Source organism: Bubalus kerabau, chromosome 11 (assembly GCF_029407905.1).
Source record: "Bubalus kerabau isolate K-KA32 ecotype Philippines breed swamp buffalo chromosome 11, PCC_UOA_SB_1v2, whole genome shotgun sequence".
NCBI lineage: Eukaryota > Metazoa > Chordata > Mammalia > Artiodactyla > Bovidae > Bubalus > Bubalus kerabau.
Window position 1 is genome coordinate 7,640,127 of NC_073634.1, and position 20,357 is coordinate 7,660,483.

Genomic DNA, 20,357 nt, shown 5'->3' on the forward strand with positions numbered 1-20,357 from the left:
CCTCTTCTCTCACAAACCCTTATGTTAACACAGCTGCAAGTGAAAACAGTGTTTTAGAAACAGCCACGGCATTACTTTCTGGCCTCTTTTCTCTTGCTTTGTGACAAGAATTCCCTATGTTAAAAACAACCACAAACAACTCCACTACTTTCTAGGATGACAGGACATTTTACCAAGCTACTGTGTTCATCGTAAGACACTAGAAATCTTCCTCAAGACAGTTTATTTAGGTTCTATGCCTGTGTTAGGAGAAGGCAATGGCACCCCACTCCGGTACTCTTGCCTGGAAAATCCCATGGATGGAGGAGCCTGGTAGGCTGCAATCCATGGGGTCACTAAGAGTCGGACATGACTGAGCGACTTCACTTTCACTTTTCACTTTCATGCATTGGAGAAGGAAATGACAACCCACTCCAGTGTTTTTGCCTGGAGAATCCCAGGGATGGGGGAGCCTGGTGGGCTGCCATCTATGGGGTTGCACAGAGTCGGACACGACTGAAGTGATTTAGCATAGCATAGCATATGCCTGTGTTAACAGATTCTATTTCTGAGAAATCCTCCAGTGAGCTCCAAGAGGATATAATAACCTTTAAGGGACAATCAAAAATAAGATGTTCCATTGGGCATAAATAATATGCCAAAAAATTAACCCTCAACACTGTAAACCTAGCAACTTCAACTCAAGATCTAAAATTCAAAGTGCCAACTAAGTGGCTACAAGATTTTACAACTCTACCACCACCACCTCCCCTCAGTAGCAAGAATCCCAGGTCACAGACTTAGGTCTCTTTTCAGCTAAAAACAGTAATAACCTACAATTAAAATTACAAATTCAAAAAGAAACCAAGAGTAAACTTTTTAGAGTCCAAATTACCGTGCTTTTAAAATACCAAAAGGCATGTAGTTTATAACCCTACCTACAACACAATTTATATAAAGTACTTAACTCAAATGAACCCAGGTTTCAAATGTCATTATTTCCATAAGAGAAAATGCTATTTTTCAATAGAAGGGGATCTTTCTACATACATAAATATATTCAAATGCAGCCTGTTCTACTGGAGATCTCCAAGTTACCACTGCAGAGCTGTACCAACAGTGCATCTGTTTGCACTTCTTTAGCTACTGTTCTTTAAGAAAGACTCTGACTGGCCTTTGTCCCAGGTTCCTGGGAGACTCTAAACCCCTGGAATTTCACAGCTGACAGCAGTCTCTTTGTTATCCACGGTGGACCTCCAGGACCACGTCTTTTATATAAACAGGTGACTCCCAGGTGGCCCCTTATTTCAAGATGGGGAGGCCACACTGGAAAGGCCAACCAAGTGATTAGAGGCTTGGCTCTGAGCCACATGCCATCAGCCTGACCTCCTGGAAGAAGAGGGCTCTGTAGATGAAATTCGACCTTGTGGTCCATGATTCAATCAATCGTGCCAACGTAATAAAAACCCAATAAAACCTCTGGACTCTGAGATGCAGGTAAGCTTCCCTGGTAATCACAAACTGAGGGGTAGGAGGATGAGTCCTGAGGACAGGGAAGCACCGGGTCTGAGACCCTCTCAGATCTCTCCACGCCTCTCTTCATTTGGCAGATCCCGGCTTGTATTCTTTATGATAAAATGTCAATTCTAAGTACAGCACCTTCCTGAGTGCTGTGAGTCATTCTAACAAATGATTAAATCCGAGGGGGCAATGGAACTCCCAAATACGGGGCCAGGTGGTCACAAGACCTGCAAGCCCCAAAGCCTGCAGCTGGCATCTGAAAAAAAGGGAGACTGATGCCCTTAACCTGTGGCGCCAGGTTGGCTGCCCCAGCGCTGGGCTGTTATGTTAAGAGCCAAAACCACATGGTGCACATAAAACAGCACATACAGCCCTGCCCCTCGTCTCAGGACTTAACAGAGGCTAAATGAGGAAAAGTCGAGTGAAAGCACTTTTTAAGGCCTGTGCTTAGTCACTTAGTCATGTCCGAGTCTTTGTGACCCCTTGGACTGTAACCCACCAGGCTCCTCTGTCCATGGGGATTCTCCAGGCAAGAATACTGGAGTGGGTTGCCAGGCTCCTCCAGGGGATCTTCCTAACCCAGAGATCGAACCCAGGTCTTCCGTCTTGAGCCACCAGGGAGGCCCTTTTAAGGCCTAAAGCATTACAAAAAGGGACTTTTTTGGTTCCGTGCTCAAAAATATTAAAGAAGAAATTATTAAAATATTTTTAAAATTCATGATTGTTCAGCTTAAATTTCTGAAAGGCTTAAAGTATCAATAACTGGCCAGTAAGTCATATAAAGTTTACTATAAGATAAAACTGAGAAATTCAATGAAAAGCATTTTAAATCTCAAGTGTAGAAATGATGGAGTTTCAGTTCAGTTCAGTTCAGTCGTTCAGTCGTGTCTGACTCTTTGTGACCCCATGAATCGCAGCACTCCAGGCCTCCCTGTCCATCACCAACTCCCGGAGTTCACTCAAACTCACATCCATCAAGTCCGTGATGCCATCCAGTCATCTCACCCTCTGTCGTCCCCTTCTCCTCCTGCCCCCAATCCCTCCCAGCATCAGAGTCTTTTCCAATGAGACAACTCTTCGCATGAGGTGGCCAAAGTACTGGAATTTCAGCTTTAGCATCAGTCCTTCCAAAGAACACCCAGGACTGATCTCCTTTAGAATGGACTGGTTGGATCTCCTTGCAGTTCAAGGGACTCTCAAGAGTCTTCTCCAACAGCACAGTTCAAAAGCATCAATTCTTCAACGTTCAGCTTTCTTCACAGTCCAACTCTCACATCCATACATGACCACTGGAAAAACCATAGCCTTGACTAGATGAACCTTTGTTGGCAAAGTAATGTCTCTGCTTTTGAATATGCTATCTAGGTTGGTCATTAACTTTCCTTCCAAGGAGTAAGCGTCTTTTAATTTCATGCCTGCAGTCACCATCTGCAGTCATTTTGGAGCCCAGAAAAATTAAGTCTGACACTGTTTCCACTGTTTCCCCATCTATTTCCCATAAAGTGATGGGACCAGATGCCATGATCTTTGTTTTCTGAATGTTGAGCTTTAAGCCAACTTTTTCACTCTCCTCTTTCACTTTCATCAAGAGGCTTTTTAGTTCCTCTTCACTTTCTGCCATAAGGGTGGTCTCATCTGCATATCTGAGGTTATTGATATTTCTCCCAGCAATCTTGATTCCAGCTTGTGCTTCTTCCAGTCCAGCGTTTCTCATGATGTACTCTGCATATAAGTTAAATAAGCAGGGTGACAATATACAACCTTGACGTACTCCTTTTCCTATTTGGAACCAGTCTGTTGTTCCATGATGAAATTTAGAAAATGTGAAATTCAGCTATTATATTCTGATTAAACCTCCCAAGAGCTCATTTTAGCCTTGATTCTGATCAGGCATGATTGAGAACAATAAGCAACATTTTGCCTACTCATATACTGGACTCAAGCAAAAACTATTTACATCATAATTAACTTTATGCCCATCCCCAACTAATCTTTTAAGGATAAGACCACATTGGTCTTTAAAAAGTTTCTCAAACCATCCCAGACGCATATGGCAGAATATACCATTCAACTCTACCCTCTTGAACCTAAGATACTAAACATACAGTGTGGTCTTTCTCTCGGTGATGAAGGGGGAAATTTAGAGTACCAGCGAAAAAATGGCTTTAGAGTTTAAATACACACACAAAAAAATCCCAACAAAACCCTAGATTCTAGTTCTATTTCTCCTCGATTATCAAATAATTCTCTGGGTCTCATTTTTTTCTCCAGGAAAATACAGGGCCATGGCCTACAGAACCTTCAATCTACTTAAGTGTTGACAAGTCAGCAACTTAGAATTTAGATACTCTTCAAATTTTAAAAATGCCACAAGGTGATGTCAAAAATCATTAAAGCTTACCATGGCGTAAAAACGTGCTACACCAATGTATCCCTCCTTACTAAAAACAAAAATAACAAAGGCTTGCACCCCAATCAACAGAAACACATGTATTTACCTGCTACCTGAAAATCTATTTTTAGCCTTAAGCAACTTTAAAGCTAGTCACATTTTCCTAAATCTAATGCTTCACATCTACGACATGCAAAGCCTTTTCAAACTAACTACAGAGCTGACCTACCGGACACACATGATGCTTTGACTCATTTTTAATGAGTTAATAATTCTGCATATCATCACCCTGTTAAAACGCTTCACACTTATAAAACACAGACATTTAAGTATGGTGCAGATGGTCCCTAACTTAGAATGCTTGCGTTTACATTTTTTTGACTTTATGGTGATGCCAAAGTGACACACACTCAACAGAAGCCACACTTGCCCTTCTGGCCTCTCCTGGAGCCACAGACACCAGTGGGATGCTCTCTGGTGACGCCGGGTTGGGGCTCCACATCTCCCAGTTGGCCACCCAGTCCTGAAGATGGACCACCGATACACTCACAACCACTCTGTTTTTTACTTTCAGTATAGTACTGAGGCTTCCCAAGTGGCTCAATGGTAAAGAATCCACCTGCCAATGCAGGAGAAGCAAGAGACACAGGTTTAATTCCTGGGTCAGGAAGACCCTCTGGAGGGAATGACTACCCGCTCCAGTGTTCTTGCCTGGAGAATTCCAGGGACAGAGGAGCCTGGAGGTTGTCAAGTCCATACAGTACACGGGGTTGCAAAGAGACAGACACGACTGAGCACGCTATAAGCTCTACCTAAGAACCAAACACATTTTTCAGGCGTGGAACCCATCATGAAAGAAGGCAGAAATTGAACACACTAAAGATGGTGAAACATCTCCTCTTTCCCAACTACAAGACTTGTACTTCAACTGGATCTCAAGGATTTTCCTGTCTTCAGCCTCCAGTAAGTCCTTTCAACACCACAATCACATCTCCAGCTGAACTTCAAAGGAAAAGATATAAAAGCCACTCCAGTGGACGACTGTTGAGATAATCACTCTTAGCATCTTCCACAGATCTAAGAATAAAGCTGACTTACACCTAAAGACCAAATACTCGTCACTATTCTCAGCAGTTTATTTTTTAAATCCATTCTAGACATCCACAAAATGTATTTATTTTAAAAGGGAGTTCCATAAATATAACTTTGGTAGCCAGAAAAATTCAGCAAAATAAAGATAAAACTGGATGAACTGCATTTTTATCTCATGCAAAAACACAAAAGTCCTAAGTGAATACTCAAAGCTGTTTTCAGGTATTGGCTTTCAAACTGTGAAACAGCCCGTTCTAAGCACTTTATACATATTAACTTGATTATTTCTTACCATAATCCTATAAAGTAGGTATTACTGTCCCAAGGAAGGCAAACTAAGGCACCAAAAGATATTCACTTGCCCAAAGCCACACAATCAGTAAATGTAGGAGCCAGGCTGTCTGACTCCAGAACTAATGTTTACATCAACTATATACCACTCATTCACTTAACAGGTTTAACTAAGAGCCTACTGTGTGCCAAGCACCCTTCTAAGCACCGGGGACAGAGCCAAAAACAAGTCAGACAAGGCCTCTGCCCTCCAGTGGAGAAGAAGTCTTGGAACAAACAAGTCTTATGGGGGAAATGGATACATGAAGAGCGTTATCTTATCTCGTAATACATGCCAGGAAGAGAAAACAAACAAAATGAATCGAAAGTGACAGAGAGAGGGGCTGGCTTCATCTTAGGGGTAAGAGAAGGGATCATTCTGATGTGATAACATCTAAGCAGCAAACGGAAGACATCTGTCAAGGCAAGATCACCACCAGAAGGAAGGGGTAGGCCAACTTAAAGAACAGCAGGGATAACATCCCTAAGACAGGAACAGCGTGATTTGTTCAAGAAATGGCAAAAAGTTCTGATTCAATTCTAAGGGTAACAGGAAGCTTTTTGGAGGATTTTGATCAAGAAGAGTGATCGTGTGATTTATGTTTTTAAAAAGACCACTCTGTTACTTTGGGATCAGTCAGCAAGACCAAGAGAAACAGGGTCACGGGGGAAGGCACTGCCACAACCGTCTGAGATGCCTGAACTAAGACCAGGATCCACGTATTAATTATCAGAAGGCACTAAAAGGGAGAAGGCAATGGCACCCCACTCTAGTACTCTTGCCTGGAAAATCCCATGGACGGAGGAGCCTGGTAGGCAGCAGACCATGGGGTCGCACAGAGTGGGACACGACTGGGCGACTTCACTTTCACTTTTCACTTCCATGCATTGGAGAAGGAAATGGCAACCCACTCCAGTGTTCTTGCCTGGAGAATCCCAGGGACGGGGAAGCCTGGTAGGCTGCTGTCTATGGGGTCGCACAGAGTCCGACACGACTGAAGTGACTTAGCAGCAGTAGCAGACACTAAAAGAACAGCATGCAAGCTAATCGTCCCTGAAAAAGACTCTAAAATATTCCTCCTTCCTCATCTCCCATTCCCGACTTGATTTTGAAAAAAAAATCAGTTTTTAAAAATATCCATGTTAATGCTTTAGTGGGTACTATTATAGGAGGAAAAAAAGGTTAAAAGGTATTTCCTTCACTTACAAACATACTCTTATGATTTATCATATGCCACAAACACCCATACATTCTTGAGAAGCAGAAAGAGCTTTACTGCTCTTTAGTTCAGGGCTTGTTCATTTACTTGGAGACAAGAAGTGGTAGCTCTTCTGATCAGCTTTCTTCTCACACTTTGTCTCAGCACATCCCAGCTCATACTATTAACAGGTTGTGGACTGCAATGAAGTACACCAAAGGGAATAACATGTATTTAGGGAGCACCACTATGTACCAGGGACTCTCTAGATGCCCTACATTTAAGAACTCATTTAATCCTCAGATACCCAAGGTAGGAAGTGAAGTCTTCATTACACAAATGAGAGAAAAAAAAAAAATCAGAGAAATCAGTAACTTAAATTGTCCACGATAATAACAGGCAGAGCCAGGATTTAAGTCTACATCTAACTCTGAAGTTCTTGTCTTTCTACTACAGCAGCTATCAAAGACAGGACTATAAAATATATATTACATGTAATCTTTCTAGCTTCTTATTACTGACTACCTTTTTGTTGGTGGGGCTGGGTTTATGAAGAATCTGAGTTTTGAAGTTGGGAATGCAGAAGATGAAGTGATCTTACATTTTCAAATACATTACTTTGAAAAAGTATTTTCTGCTTGAGATTCCAAAGAAATTAATCATAAAGATTGCCACCTTTAAAAAAAATATCTTAAGTATCAATCGTTTACCATGAAGTAGGAGTAATGTTCTCTGAAAGTCTGGTACAGATTCTGTTCTCAAAAGACCTACAGATAAAGACAGGATGCAAATAAAAAGAAAATCATCAATAATATCTGAGAAGTGGCAAACAGCCTAAGGAGTGAATGAAGAGCCTTCTAGATCAGGGAAGGATTGCTGGAAAAAGAGGGACTCTAGGTGAGCTTCCCTGGAGAAGGGAATGGCAACCCACTCCAGTGTTCTTGCCTGGAGAATTCCATGGACAGAGGAGCCTGGCGGGCTACAGTCCATGGGGTCGCAAACAGTCGGACACGACTGAGCCAGTAACACACAGGTGAGCCTCCCAGAGTCTAGGAAGTACAGCGAGGGGGCAAGACTCTAGGAGCATCTGCTCCGGCTAAGACGAGCCTATGTGCAAAAGTAGAGATGGAAGTTTGGAAGCAGGTAGACGGTACTCAAGGTTACCTACGTTCCACACTAAAGAGAAAAAGGCTAATTCTCGCAGACTATAGTGGACAGGCCAGGCAGACAGACAGAATTAACAATCAGAATTACATAAAGTCCTTACCAGCCAGTTACAAGCTCTTTTATGGTACGTGCTAGTCTAGTTATTCTCATTTAAATGATACCATCTCTACGCTGGACGTGACCTGAAGATGCGGAAGGCAGAAATAGTAGACTCAACACCTGCAATCTGTATTTTGTTTTTTTAAGTCAGAGGCGGGGGCGGGGGGGTCAACTAAGGAGTGATACACTAACATATTTATTTCCCAAATGAGTTTCGGCAGTAAGAGCAGGGAAACATGTAGGGAAATGCCCCTCTCCGTCCACACAGGTGCTGAATCATTTCACGAGTGCAGTGGGCGAGGGGCGCTTGTCAGGACAGTTGGGGACAGGTGCCTGCGTATTAAGGCAACAGATAAGCAGGAAAAACAAGTGAGTAAAAACTGCCTTCGCAGAGTCCGACGCCGATTCCCGGGTCCCGCGGAGCGGAGGGGGTGACGCCACGGCGGGAGGCCGGGCGGAGGGTTCGGCGAGGGGCCCCGGCCGCCAGCCGCGACGCTCCGAGCCCGGCCGCCCGCGCGCACGAATGAATGGCGCGGGGCTGAAGAGCCGGCGCGGCGCCGGCGCAGCAGCCGGGAGTTTGCGGCGCGGTCCGAGCGGGGCCGGCGCGGGGCGCGGCGGAGAGGGCCGCGGGCGCGGGTCGTCGGCGCGGCGCCTCCGCGGGCGGCGGCGGCGGGCCGGCCGCGCCATGGCGGAGGGGGAAGGGGAGGTCACGCGTTACATAACCCGGCAGCTGCCGCGCTTCGGGCGCGGGCCGCCCAGGCCGCGAGACCAACGGCCGCGGGGCCCGGGCCGGCGCGCCCGCCCTCGCCCCGCCTCAGGCCGCCGCGCCGGGCGACGCGGGGCCGCTCCCACCCCGCCCCCACCCCCGCCGCCGGCCCGGGGTCGCTCACCTTCAGCCCTGCCCCAGACCACCATGCCCGGGCGCGGCCGCCTCCTCCGGCCTCGCGGGCCCCGGCGCCGCCGCACGGTGCCCTCGCCGGGGGCGGGGAGGAGGGCCGGCGAAGGAGTCGCACTGCCGCGCCGCGGTCCACGCTCGCCCCACGCTCGCGGCGGCCGGCCTGCGCGCGCTCGGCGCCTGCTCCGCCCCTCCCCCCAGCGGGCGCGCGCGCCGCGGCTCCGCCCCGCCCCGCCCCTCCCCCTCCGGCGGCCGGCGCGCTCTCGGGCCCCGCCCCGCCCCGCCCCGCCCGCGGCTGCTCGCGCTCCGCCCCGCGCGGCGCCCGCGCCCGCGTGGAGCCCTGCCCTGGGCGATGGCGAACCGCAGGCGCCAAGCCCCTGTAGTCCCCGGCCGGCCCGCAGCGGGCCACGCCTCCGTGGCACCTGACCGTCTGGCTCGCGGGGGCGGAGAGGAGCGCGGCGCGGGCCCGCCTTCCGCATCGCGCCGCCAGCCCTGCTCCCCGATCCCGGCTCGCCTCCCGCTTGGGTCGCTGAGCCGTCCCGGCCTCCTAGAGGCCCCGCCCGGCTCTGCGCTCCCTGGTCTGGGAGGGCACAAGTACAGGGACTGACCATGCTGGAAATCCTGGAAGATCCGTAAAACGCCGGGGTCCCCCGCCACTAGCCGTTGACTCACAGTGACATCTAGTGACGGAAGGGATACTCGCGAACTGACACTTTGCTGTGTCAGGGGGCGACCGGGGATCAGGGCCCACGGAGGTTAGTGGGAAGGAACGCTGCGCCGCCGGGGGTGAGCGTTGCCAGCTCCCATGGGGGCTCGAACACTGGTCCCTGCGCGACCAGGCTCGCCCTGCATTGCACCTGGATCTTTGTAAACCTGCGGCAGGTGGCCCATCCCACATGCAGCACTGGGGTTACACGTGAAAGCAATTTGATACTACTGTCCAAAAAAATCATATATTATGTATGCCTAAATACAATTATAATTGAGGACCTTCTGGCAAAAGACAAGTTGTTCCAAAAGGACCATTTTCCCCCTCTTGGCAATTTTGGTTTGCCAGGAGATCATCCCATATCTCCATTACAATAGTCTTTATTGTTGGAACGCACAAGCATGAAGCGAACCTCCCAGCAAAGTCTCAACACTGTCCATTTATTGCCTTACCTGAAACACTTGAAGAGTTTGCAAGTGCTTAGGAAACAATTAGTACTCTTTTCAAAACTGATTTTGCAGAGCAGAGGCTTGTTTACTGGTGATTCAGCCAGTATTCAAATGTTTCTTTTTTCAGTCCCTTCGTTTTTACTACTTTATAGACTGCTATAAATGCACTTCAACTTGAGTATTCTTGTCTAACCTTGCTGAAAATGTTCTTCTGAGACGTCAGAATTTAATACAAACGGCATCATTTCAACAGGACCACAAACAGGTACTGGCAGTAACATCAGGGTATCACCTCATGAGATGCCACAGAAAACCAGTGGCAGCCCCTTATTACGTTTTTTTTTTTTAATGTAAATCTATGAATGTCAGTATTCTATTAACAAGAAATGGTAAAACTCGATTTTCAAATTGAAGAATGACCTGTGAACTCTACAGGAAAAATACTCTTATATTTCAATTTTCTTCCCCATTCTCTCCTATCCAAGTCAAAGATTTTTTTCCCCTCTATTTTCTCAAGAAAGAAACACAAACATTGAGATAACTGACCTCAGCAACACCTTTATAGAATATAGTAAAATGGTATTAGCTGCATTTTAGTGCAAATTGGTAGGCAGTCTCCAATAACAAGGGAGAAAAATCAGTGTGCTCTCTAGATAAAACAGGCTAAAAAGAGAGATAAAGAATAGATAAATGTATGTTTTATACCTACACATTTTGTATGCAGATATACACAAACTACAGAATCCTTCGGTACAATTTTGCCAAAGTTTTCTTTTGCCCATTTTAGAATATTCTGTTATGTTATAATATTCCAATAATATATTACACAGTGCCTAAAGACCCTTCTATTTCAATTTTATCCAGTCACCTACACTTGTTCATTCATTTACTTCCATTTATTCTCATGAGGACTATCTTTCCCAGTCTAAGGAGAGCTAGCCTCACCTTTGGGTAAAAGCAGCTGAGAAGGCCACTCAGGACTCTCTCACATAGGGGAGCCCTTTGGGTGCACTGCACCTTACTCCTCTTTTCTGAACTTTATTAAAAATCATTTTTTAAAGGTCTAATATTAATGCCATCTCAAGATCCTATGACATCTCAGGATCCTATGATCCCTGACACGTGTAGGGACAGCCCTGGATAAGGACATGACCCTGCTATCCTTTAACCTCCATATCCAGCAGTAAACTCTTCTTGGAAACATCTAGTCTTCTCACATGCCTCTAGTTTTCTCACATGCCAAAAACAGAAAATAAGAACATGGAACCATTAAAAAACAAAGATCTGTACTCAAGTCCCTTGGGTGAAATACACACTGTAACTCATGTGTTTGCTCTTAGGAAAGAGTGATCTTGCTAATTGTTATAAGGCAATTTATGCCAAAAGACAAAAAAATAAGAAGGAGCACAAGCCCACAGAAATTTTGAGAGGAAAATGGAACCAGAATTGGCTTACTTAATTCTTCTAAACACAGTATCTGTTTTTACAGAGTAAAGACACACCATGGGCAGATACGTATAATATCAGCCCTCCTTAAGGGCAGAATTCCATCTGTAACTGGGCTTCCCAGGTGGCACTAGTAGTAAAGAACCCATCTGCCAATGTAGGAGACCCAAGAGATGCAAATTCGATCCCTGGGTCAGGAAGATCCCCTGGAGCAAGCCACTCCAGTATTCTTGCCTGGAAAATTCCATGGACGGAGGAGCCTGGTGGGCTAGAGTCCATGGGGTCGCAGAGTCAGACACGACTTAGCGCACACAGTGCCATCTGCCATCTGTAACTGACTGAACCCATCAGATTTGGAACTGTGGATACAGCAGCCTGACTGTACCACACTGTGTTATATAAGGGGCTTGAGCCTCTGAGAGGGATGTTGGTATCTGAGGGGTTCTAGAATAAATCCAACATACTTAAATAACATAGTTCACAAAATTCTAGATGATTCAATAATTACTTTTGATGAGCATTCTGAACGCCAGTCACCCTTGTGTGAATAGTGAACATAATGCACGTCCTGCCCTTGAAAAGTTCCCCGTGTAGCAAAGGAAGCAAATAAACACCACAAACTTGCCGTACAGGCTCAGAGCTGCTGCCAGAGGGTAGTCCATGGAGCACACAGGAAGGGTGTCTGGGAGGTTTCCTAGAGAGAATGACATCCCAGGAAGGATTGAGAGACACGTGGGATACCACTGCCCATGGAGAGAGCAACACATGTAAAGGCAGAGAAGGGAGGGAGAACAAAGAACATTCCAGAAACTGCCAAGTGTGAAGTACAGAGGGGCATGGGTAGGGGTGGGGTGTGTGCTGAAAAAGGAGGCTGGAGAGGCAAGCAGGGGTCAGGGCAGGGTAGGGCCCCATAAAGTATATGACTGGGTTTTGACTCTATCCTAAAGGCTTTAAGGGATAGCGTGGCCTTAGAAAGTCACTCTGTTTGCTGCATGGAAAATAGGTTTGGGAGGCAGTCAGGAGGACTCGTAATAGCCGAGGTGTTCAGGTGCAGGCTTAGAGGAGGTAGGGGGTTGCATCTGGCCTGGGTAGGGATTTTGCAATGCAAGTATAATGAAGAAAAGGGCAAATGCAAATCAAAACTACAACGAGGTACCACCTCACATGGGTCAGAATGGCTATCATAAAAAAATCTACGAACAGTAAATTCTGGAGAGGGTGTGGAGAAAAGGGAACCCTCCTACACTGTTGGTGGGAATGTAAATTGGTGCAGCCACTATGGAGAACAGTATGGAAGTTCCTTAAAAAACTAAAAATAGAGCTATGATATGATGGAGCAATCCCATTCCTGGGCATATACCTGGAGAAAACCTTAATTTGAAAAGATACATGCACCCCAATATTCATGGCAGCACTATTTACAATAGCCAGGACATGGAAACAAAGGGATGGATAAAGAAGGTGTGGTACATATATACAGTGGAATATTACTCAGCCATAAAAAGAATGAAATAATGCCATTGCAGCACCATGGATGGACCTAGAGATTGTCACACTTCAGTTCAGTCGCTCAGTCATGTCCGACTCTTTGCGACCCCATGAATCGCAGCACGCCAGGCCTCCCTGTCCATCACCAACTCCCAGAGCTCACTCAAACTCATGTCCATCGAGTCGGTAATGCCATCCAGCCATCTCATCCTCTGTCATCCCCTTCTCCTCCTGCCCCCAATCCCTCCCAGCATTAGGATCTTTTCCAATGAGTCAACTCTTCGCACAAGGTGGCCAGAGTATTGGAGTTTCAGCCTCAGCATCAGTCCTTCCAATGAACACCCAGGACCAACCAGTCCATCCTAAAGGAGACCAGTCCTGGGTGTTCATTGTCACACTTAAGTGAAGTCAGAGAAAGACTAAAATCACATGTTATCCCTGGTATGTGGAGTCTAAAACAATGATACAAATGAACCTACTTCCAAAACAGAAAGATTCACAGACAGAAAACAAACTTATGGTTACCAAAGGAGAAAGGCAAGGGAGGGATAAATTAGGAGGCTGGAATGAACAGATACACATTACTATATATAAAATAGATAACCAACAAGGACCTACTGTATAGCACAGGAAGCTTTACTCAATATCTTGTAACAACCTATAATGGTTAACATAGGATATTGCTTATATGTGGAATCTACAAAAAAAGATACAAATGAACTTATTTACAAAACAGAAACAGACTGGCAGACATAGAAAGCAATCCTCTGGTTACCCAAGGTGGGGAAGGATGAATTAGGAATTTGGGACTAACAGATACACACCACTATATATGAAATAGACACATGAGAAAGTCCTACTGTGTAGCACAAGGAAAGATATTCAATATCTTATAGTAATCTTTAATAGAAAAGATATTGAAAAAGAATAGATATAACTGAATCACTTTGCTGTACACGTGAAACTAACATAACATTGTAAATCAACTGTATTCAATTTTTAAAAAAAAATCTCTTTATGGTCATTTTTTGTGAGATTTGGAAGAAATAATGTGTGCTCAAACCAGAAAGTCACATTGAATTATTTTTAAAATTAATGAATGATTATTTTTCTGGTTTGCTTAGGTCAGTTGTTCCTTCCTGATGTTTGTGTCAGATGTTTCAGAGCCTGTGTTTTCTATCTGAGATCGATCAATAATCTGAGTGATAGATTTTCTTCCTGCTTTCTTCCTTTCCCTTTCTCTAAATCTCCTTGCGCATGGAGCAATGTATTTTATTTATGAATTGCCTGGGAATACTACCACTGAATACCAGCCAGGAAGAAAAAAAAGCATGTAAAGAATCTGATTGCAGCGCAGGAGCTGCAGGGGACTTGGGTTCAATCCCTGGGATGGGAAGACCACCTGAAGGATGAAATGGCAACCCACTCCAGTATTCTCGACTAGAGAATCCCATGGACAAAGCAGCCTGGCAGGCTACAGCCCAGGGGGTCACAGAGAGCCGGACACGACTGAGCAACTGAACTGACACCATTTAAAACTACAAGGAGTGTTTCCTTAGGCAATGTGTGTGAGTGTGTGTGGGTCTTTGTGCATGTTTGAAATTGAGGGTGTGCCCTCATGAACATTTATTCTCAGGTTAGAGTCACAAAGAACCATGCAAATGGTTGTAACCATGTAATTGTACCCCACCTCCATGTATCTTGGGCCCCGGCTAGGGAGTTTGGAATCAGAACAGAGGAAGGGTATCCCCAGGTGACACACAGCCTCTGGGGAATTTCTGGGCTGGGTGCCACGAAGCCTCTTGTGGATTCCCAGAGCAGATTCCCAGAGCAAAGCAGCTGCAGTGGACAGAACTCCTCTTGGGCTCCCTCTCAGGGCTTTTCCAGGCCTTGTCAGCCCCGGCTCTGGGATACACCTGTGTCCTTGAAGCTGATTTCTCTGTCAAGTGTGAGTTGACTCAAGTTGGTTTCAATAAGCCTAGCAGCCAAGATTACTAAGGGCTTCCCTGGTGGCTCAGACAGTAAAGAATCTGCCCGCAATGCGGGAGACCCAGGTTCGATCCCTGAGTTGGGAAGATCCCCTGGAGAGGGAATGGCAATCCACTCCAGTATTCTTGCCTGGAGAATCCCATGGACAGAGGAGCCTGGTGGGCTGCAGTCCGTGGGTCACAAAGAGTCAGATACAACTGAGAGACTAACACTTTCACTTTCAAGGATATTAAGATTAAAATCTGTGTTTCACTCATCTGAAAGGTTGATCAGACTGTCTTTGGAGAGTTAAAGCGTTTCTCCCTACTAACATCACAAAGAACCAAGGTCAGGGCTTAGGACAAAGAGCTCTCAGCTCAACTTTCCTGGGGACCAGCAAATTCCCATGATTTTGCACTTTAGCAGAACTTGATCTCAGGGACTCGCTATGCACCACTATATGGAGAAAACAACATAAGGACTCAGGCGTAATTGATCAGCCCCCCTCCCCTCACTAGAACAGTAAGCAAACCCAAGGGACATTCTAAACTGCCATGAGCCTTGGACTTAGTGGGAGAGGATGAGAAATGTACTCTTAATTAGCAAGAGAGGTGGGAAGATCACATTTCTGGAGGAAAAGTAAGTGCACTTGCCCAAAGTGACTGTCCTAAATGATGCTATGTATCTTGTTTTTAGACTGTCCTAGATGACGTTTTTTCTTAGCGTCTGTCTGTAACCGGAATCTATCACATTAGGAAAGCCCACAGGGAAAATACAACTGAAGTTATACACCATATCGGCAGGAAAGCTGAAAATAAAGCACAGGGACTTCCACTGCCAACTCTGTCAACAATGAGTCCAGGGACCTGCAGGGACCTTGAAGGATGGAGTCTGTTTCTGAACTTTATTGGATGATTTCCCCTTTGTAGGTGTTAAATACTGGAGGAAAAACGATTAATCCACAAGTTGTGAAAATGATGACTTAGGCCGATGGTATTCAAACATAGATGCCACTTTAAATGGAGACTCGGTTCTGTTATAGAAACATCACTGGGCCAGCAGATAGGGACCAGGTGTCTGGTTCTGACACCAGCACCAATGAGCCACTTAATTTTGGACAAATAGATTAGCTTCTCCAAACCTCAAATTCCTGGTCTGTTCAATGAGTGGACTGTGATAAGTGGTGTTTTCCCTAGTTCTAACACCCTATGAAAACCCTAATATTTTAAAAAGTTTTATTTTATATTGGAGTATAGTTGACTTACAATGCTGTGTTAGTTTCAGGTATACAGCAAAGTGATTCAGTTATATATATACATATATCCATTTTTTTTCAGATTCTTTTCCCATATAGGTTACTATAGAGTATTGAGTATAGTTCCCTATGCTGTACAGTAGGTCCTTGGTGGTTATCTATTTTAGATATAGTAGGGTGTATATGTCAATCCCAACTCCCAGTTTCTCCCTCCAATCTTCCTCCTTTGGTAACCATAAATTTGGAAAACATTCATTTTAAAGTTTTAAAAACTGAAAAAAGTGAATTGGACTGATGGTTGTATTACGCAGTCCAAAATATTCAAAAGAATGCAATTCATTGAATATGATTTTTAAAAGCTAAAATGGTTAAGAAATATATTCATTTAAGGATACAAAGAACAACAGAGAGGCTTTTGTTTCTCTCTTTTTTTTTAAGGACAAGAGGAAGTCAGAATAGAGATAAGGGGATTATAAAAGACAAGCAGAATTCATCATTATATGAATTTAATCAAAGAAAGATTTAAAAAAAAACTAAGAGGCTCAATATTGCAAGCAGCATTCATAATCATTGGCTTTTAAACCACATATACAAGACATCAAATGTTTTTGCATGGGGGGAAGAGCGGCTCAGAGTACAAAAGAAATAAAGACTAGTTTTTAAAAAGACAATTTCATGACTCACAGAGGGAAGTGAAGAATCGCCAAAATCTAGGAACAACAGTTGATGTTCAGGAGGAGACTGAGCGAAAGGGCATTGGCAGAAATGGTTATTAACAGGTGGAGTGCACTTCAGCAGGCAAAGCACCAAGCTCAGACGGTATTGTCTCAAAGGCGTCCAGCAAAGAGACAGAGACATAGACAGAAGCTGAAAACAAAACCCAACCAATGTGAAGATTCTAGAGGAGGAAGCAGCACAGTTACCTTGAAGGAAAAACAACAACAAAAAAACAACTGAAAGACAAAGTCACAACAGAGAATAGTTTGCGTGCATGCATGCTAAGTCGCTTCAGTCATGTCCGACTCTGTGCAACTCCATGGACTGTAGCCCACCAGGGTCCTCTGTCCATGGGGATTCTCCAGGCAAGAACACTGGAGTGGGCTGCCGTGCCCTCTTCTAAAGGATCTTCCCAACACAGGGATCAAACCCACGTCTCTTATGTCTCCTGCAGTGGCAGGTGGGTTCTTCATCACTAGTGCCACCTGGGAAGCCCAGACAATAGTTTAGGCAAATGCAAACTCTATTGTGGGAAAACGGCCAAGAAGAAAGCTATGGAGGGAACTCCCTGGTGGTCCAGTGGCTGAGACTCCAAGCTGCCAATGCAGGGGTCATGGGTTCGATTCCTGGTCAAGGAACTAGATCCCACATGCTGTAGCTAAAGATCTGGCATGCCCCAACTAAGAATTCTCATGCTGCAACTGAAGATCCTACGTGCCGCAATGAAGACCCAGCACAAGCAAACCAATGAACTAATTAAAGGAAAGCTATGGAAAAGCAACTTGAATTTTGAAAAGCACCATTTGGTCTCATTCTCAGACACGAGCTTAACCATCCATCACCAAACTTTGGGCATTTCTGGAGGTTACTTCTGTAATGATGAAGTAAAGCTGAGGGTTGGTTCTGTGCACAATGATTTTTAGTAGGGAGTGTTTGAAATTCCTGCAGGGGAGATCATCTCAAATGCTGAGCCAGAGGCTAGCAAGTTGGCCCCCTTACGAGCCAGGAAGAGGTAGGAGGGTGGCTCATCAGTGTCCTGGAGCTAGAACACCATTGCTCAGAGAGCCCAGATCCCCAGAAGGAAATGGGAAGGGCAGCAGGAAAGAAGAAATGGGGGAGGAAAGGGGCTCTAGGGGCAAGCAGCGTCTGTGCCATTTTCCGCTCTGCAGTGGAAGTCTTCTCTTGGCCTCCAGGTCACTGGCCTGCTTCCTCAGCAGCGTCACTTTGGGGCACTCTCTCCTTCACCCACCACTCTGCATCAAACTTTGTGCCTTTCCTCAACTCTATCTCTGGCTCTTCCCCCTTATCTGTCCCTCTGTCCAAATACTCCTTCCAAGCTCCCTGTGTGACCAGCTCCTGCCTCCCGTTCAGGCCCCAGTTCATCACTCACCTTGGCAGAGTGACCTTCCCAATGACCAGCCTGCCCAAGGTGTTGCCACCACGCTGTCTGTCCACTTTCCATCACATCCCCGGCTCTGTTGTCCATCTCCTTTCTTATTTCGTGCCTGAATGGTCTCCATCTCACTGCCCTCACTGGAGTATGAGCTCTCTGAGGAGAGAGATCTGGTTGCCTTGATCAGCACTGTGTCCTGCAGGCATTGGCTGCTTGGATAAAAGAATGATAATTACTCAGTTCCCAACAACTTTTCTTCCAAGTGTCCCTTGTCTCTTTTCGTCTTTATTCTGATGACTGTAGTTTTAGCTCATTCCTTTCCTTTCAGACTCACACAGTTGCTTCCTAAAAAAAAATCACCCTGCCCTTTTCTCTGGCCCCTCCCACATGTTAGTTTCAGATGAATCGCCCTAAGATATCATCTTTGTTATGACTCTTCCTATGATGAATTTCAAAAGGAGAGACATTACTTTGCCAACAAAGGTCCGTCTAGTCAAGACTATGGTTTTTCCTGTGGTCATGTATGGATGTGAGAGTTGGACTGTGAAGAAGGCTGAGCGCCAAAGAATTGATGCTTTTGAACTGTGGTGTTGGAGAAGACTCTTGAGAGTCCCTTGGACTGCAAGGAGATCCAACCAGTCCATTCTGAAGGAGATCAGCCCTGGGATTTCTTTGGAAGGAATGATGCTAAAGCTGAAACTCCAGTACTTTGGCCACCTCATGCGAAGAGTTGACTCATTGGAAAAGACTCTGATGCTGGGAGGGATTGGGGGCAGGAGGAGAAGGGGACGACAGAGGATGAGATGGCTGGATGGCATCACTGACTCGATGGACGTGAGTCTGAGTGAACTCTGGAAGTTGGCGATGGACAGGGAGGCCTGGCGTGCTGCGATTCATGGGGTTGCAAAGAGTTGGACACGACTGAGCGACTGAACTGAACTGAACTGAACTGCCAGCCAAAGACCACTGGGGACATGCCTGTAGTTAGCAATCTAGTTTATTACTCACTGGGCTTCTCTGGTGGCTCAGTGGTAAAGAATCTGTCTGTTGATGCAGGAAATTCAGGCTTGATTCCTGAGTTGGGAAGATCCCCTGGAAAAGGAAATGGTGACCCACTCCAGTATTCTTGCCTAGGAAATTCCTTGGACAGAATAGCCTGGCAGGCTACAGTACGTGGGGTCATAAAGAGTCAGACACTATTTAGCAACTAAACAACTACAACAATTATCACTAGCAATGGAGGACACACGGTATGTGTGTGTGTGTTGGGGGGACTCTCTCAGGCAGAGTGAAAGGAAGAATCTGTAAGATTTGTCTTTGGGTGGCTGATTTGGAAGCAGGTTTAAGGAAGTGGGGGTACACGCTAGACTGGATGTCAGAAAGCAGGGGTAATTCTATGATTGCTTGTCTTAATAATGCTTACCTGGCGAGAGAAGATCAGAAGGAAGACAAAGTTGTAATTAGTTGAGACAGGAGCTGTTTGGTAGTTTTGAGTGGCAGAGTGACCTTGGTTTTTCCATACTTAAGCAAAACTATGAAGTGACCTTGCTAGGTCTCATTTCATCCCGGTCTCAGAGTGACCTTGTCTGAGAATGGGAAGCTGTGAGATTGTTTCGTTCTACTCAGAGACTTACACACCTCGCTGTGACAGGCCACTTTCACAGGCTGCTCTATTTTTTTTTTTTTCTTTCTCATTCACTTTGGTCAAGGGCAGATGAAGTCAGGCCATGAGACATCAATCATGATATCCAGATTGCTACTGTTGCTGGGTTTGTGTTGATTATGATCAGAAAAGTGTCCTTTGAATGTAGTCTGTGGTTAATCGAAGGTTAATCTTTCCTTCTTCTATTGTAGGAGGAGTTGTTGAAATTCTTAAGTGACAGTGGCTTCGCAGAAGCTTTTAAGACTCTGGACAGGCTACATCAGCCAACTGCAACACAGACAATTATCAGAAGTAGAATACTATTAGCTTTTGGCATTGGGTTGGGGCCAAGTCTAGATGATGAGACCCAGGCAATGAAGGTGTATCCTGTAGTTCACCGGAGGTTCTTCAAGAAAGCCAGATGGATTTTTCTGCTAGCTTACTCAAAGCTGTTCTGTGTACACTTGTGTTTATACAGGTGCAATCAAAGTATTTGCTATGGCACAAAATTCTCCTTGGCTGGTTAAGAGGAAATCAAGGGCTACATGGCTGTCCACGACAACTCTAGATGCGAAATTAGACTGACTTTTGGGATTCTGAGATATATATATATATC

The 20,357-nt window shown here is 45.4% G+C and overlaps 1 protein-coding gene across 4 annotated transcripts in view; it reads right to left on the reverse strand.

Annotated features, from left to right (window-relative positions):
- Window positions 1-9,503, reverse strand: part of REV1 (REV1 DNA directed polymerase) — an 82,833-nt gene extending 73,330 nt beyond the window's left edge. For 2 of the 4 annotated variants that reach the window (XM_055539436.1, XM_055539434.1), the window contains exon 1: window positions 8,670-8,856. The gene's annotated coding sequence lies outside the window, so the exon portion shown is untranslated. Of the gene's footprint in view, window positions 1-8,669; window positions 8,862-9,282 lie in introns of those variants that run through there. The other 2 variants (XM_055539435.1, XM_055539437.1) reach the window with 2 other exon arrangements.
- Window positions 9,504-20,357: the final 10,854 nt, after the last annotated feature.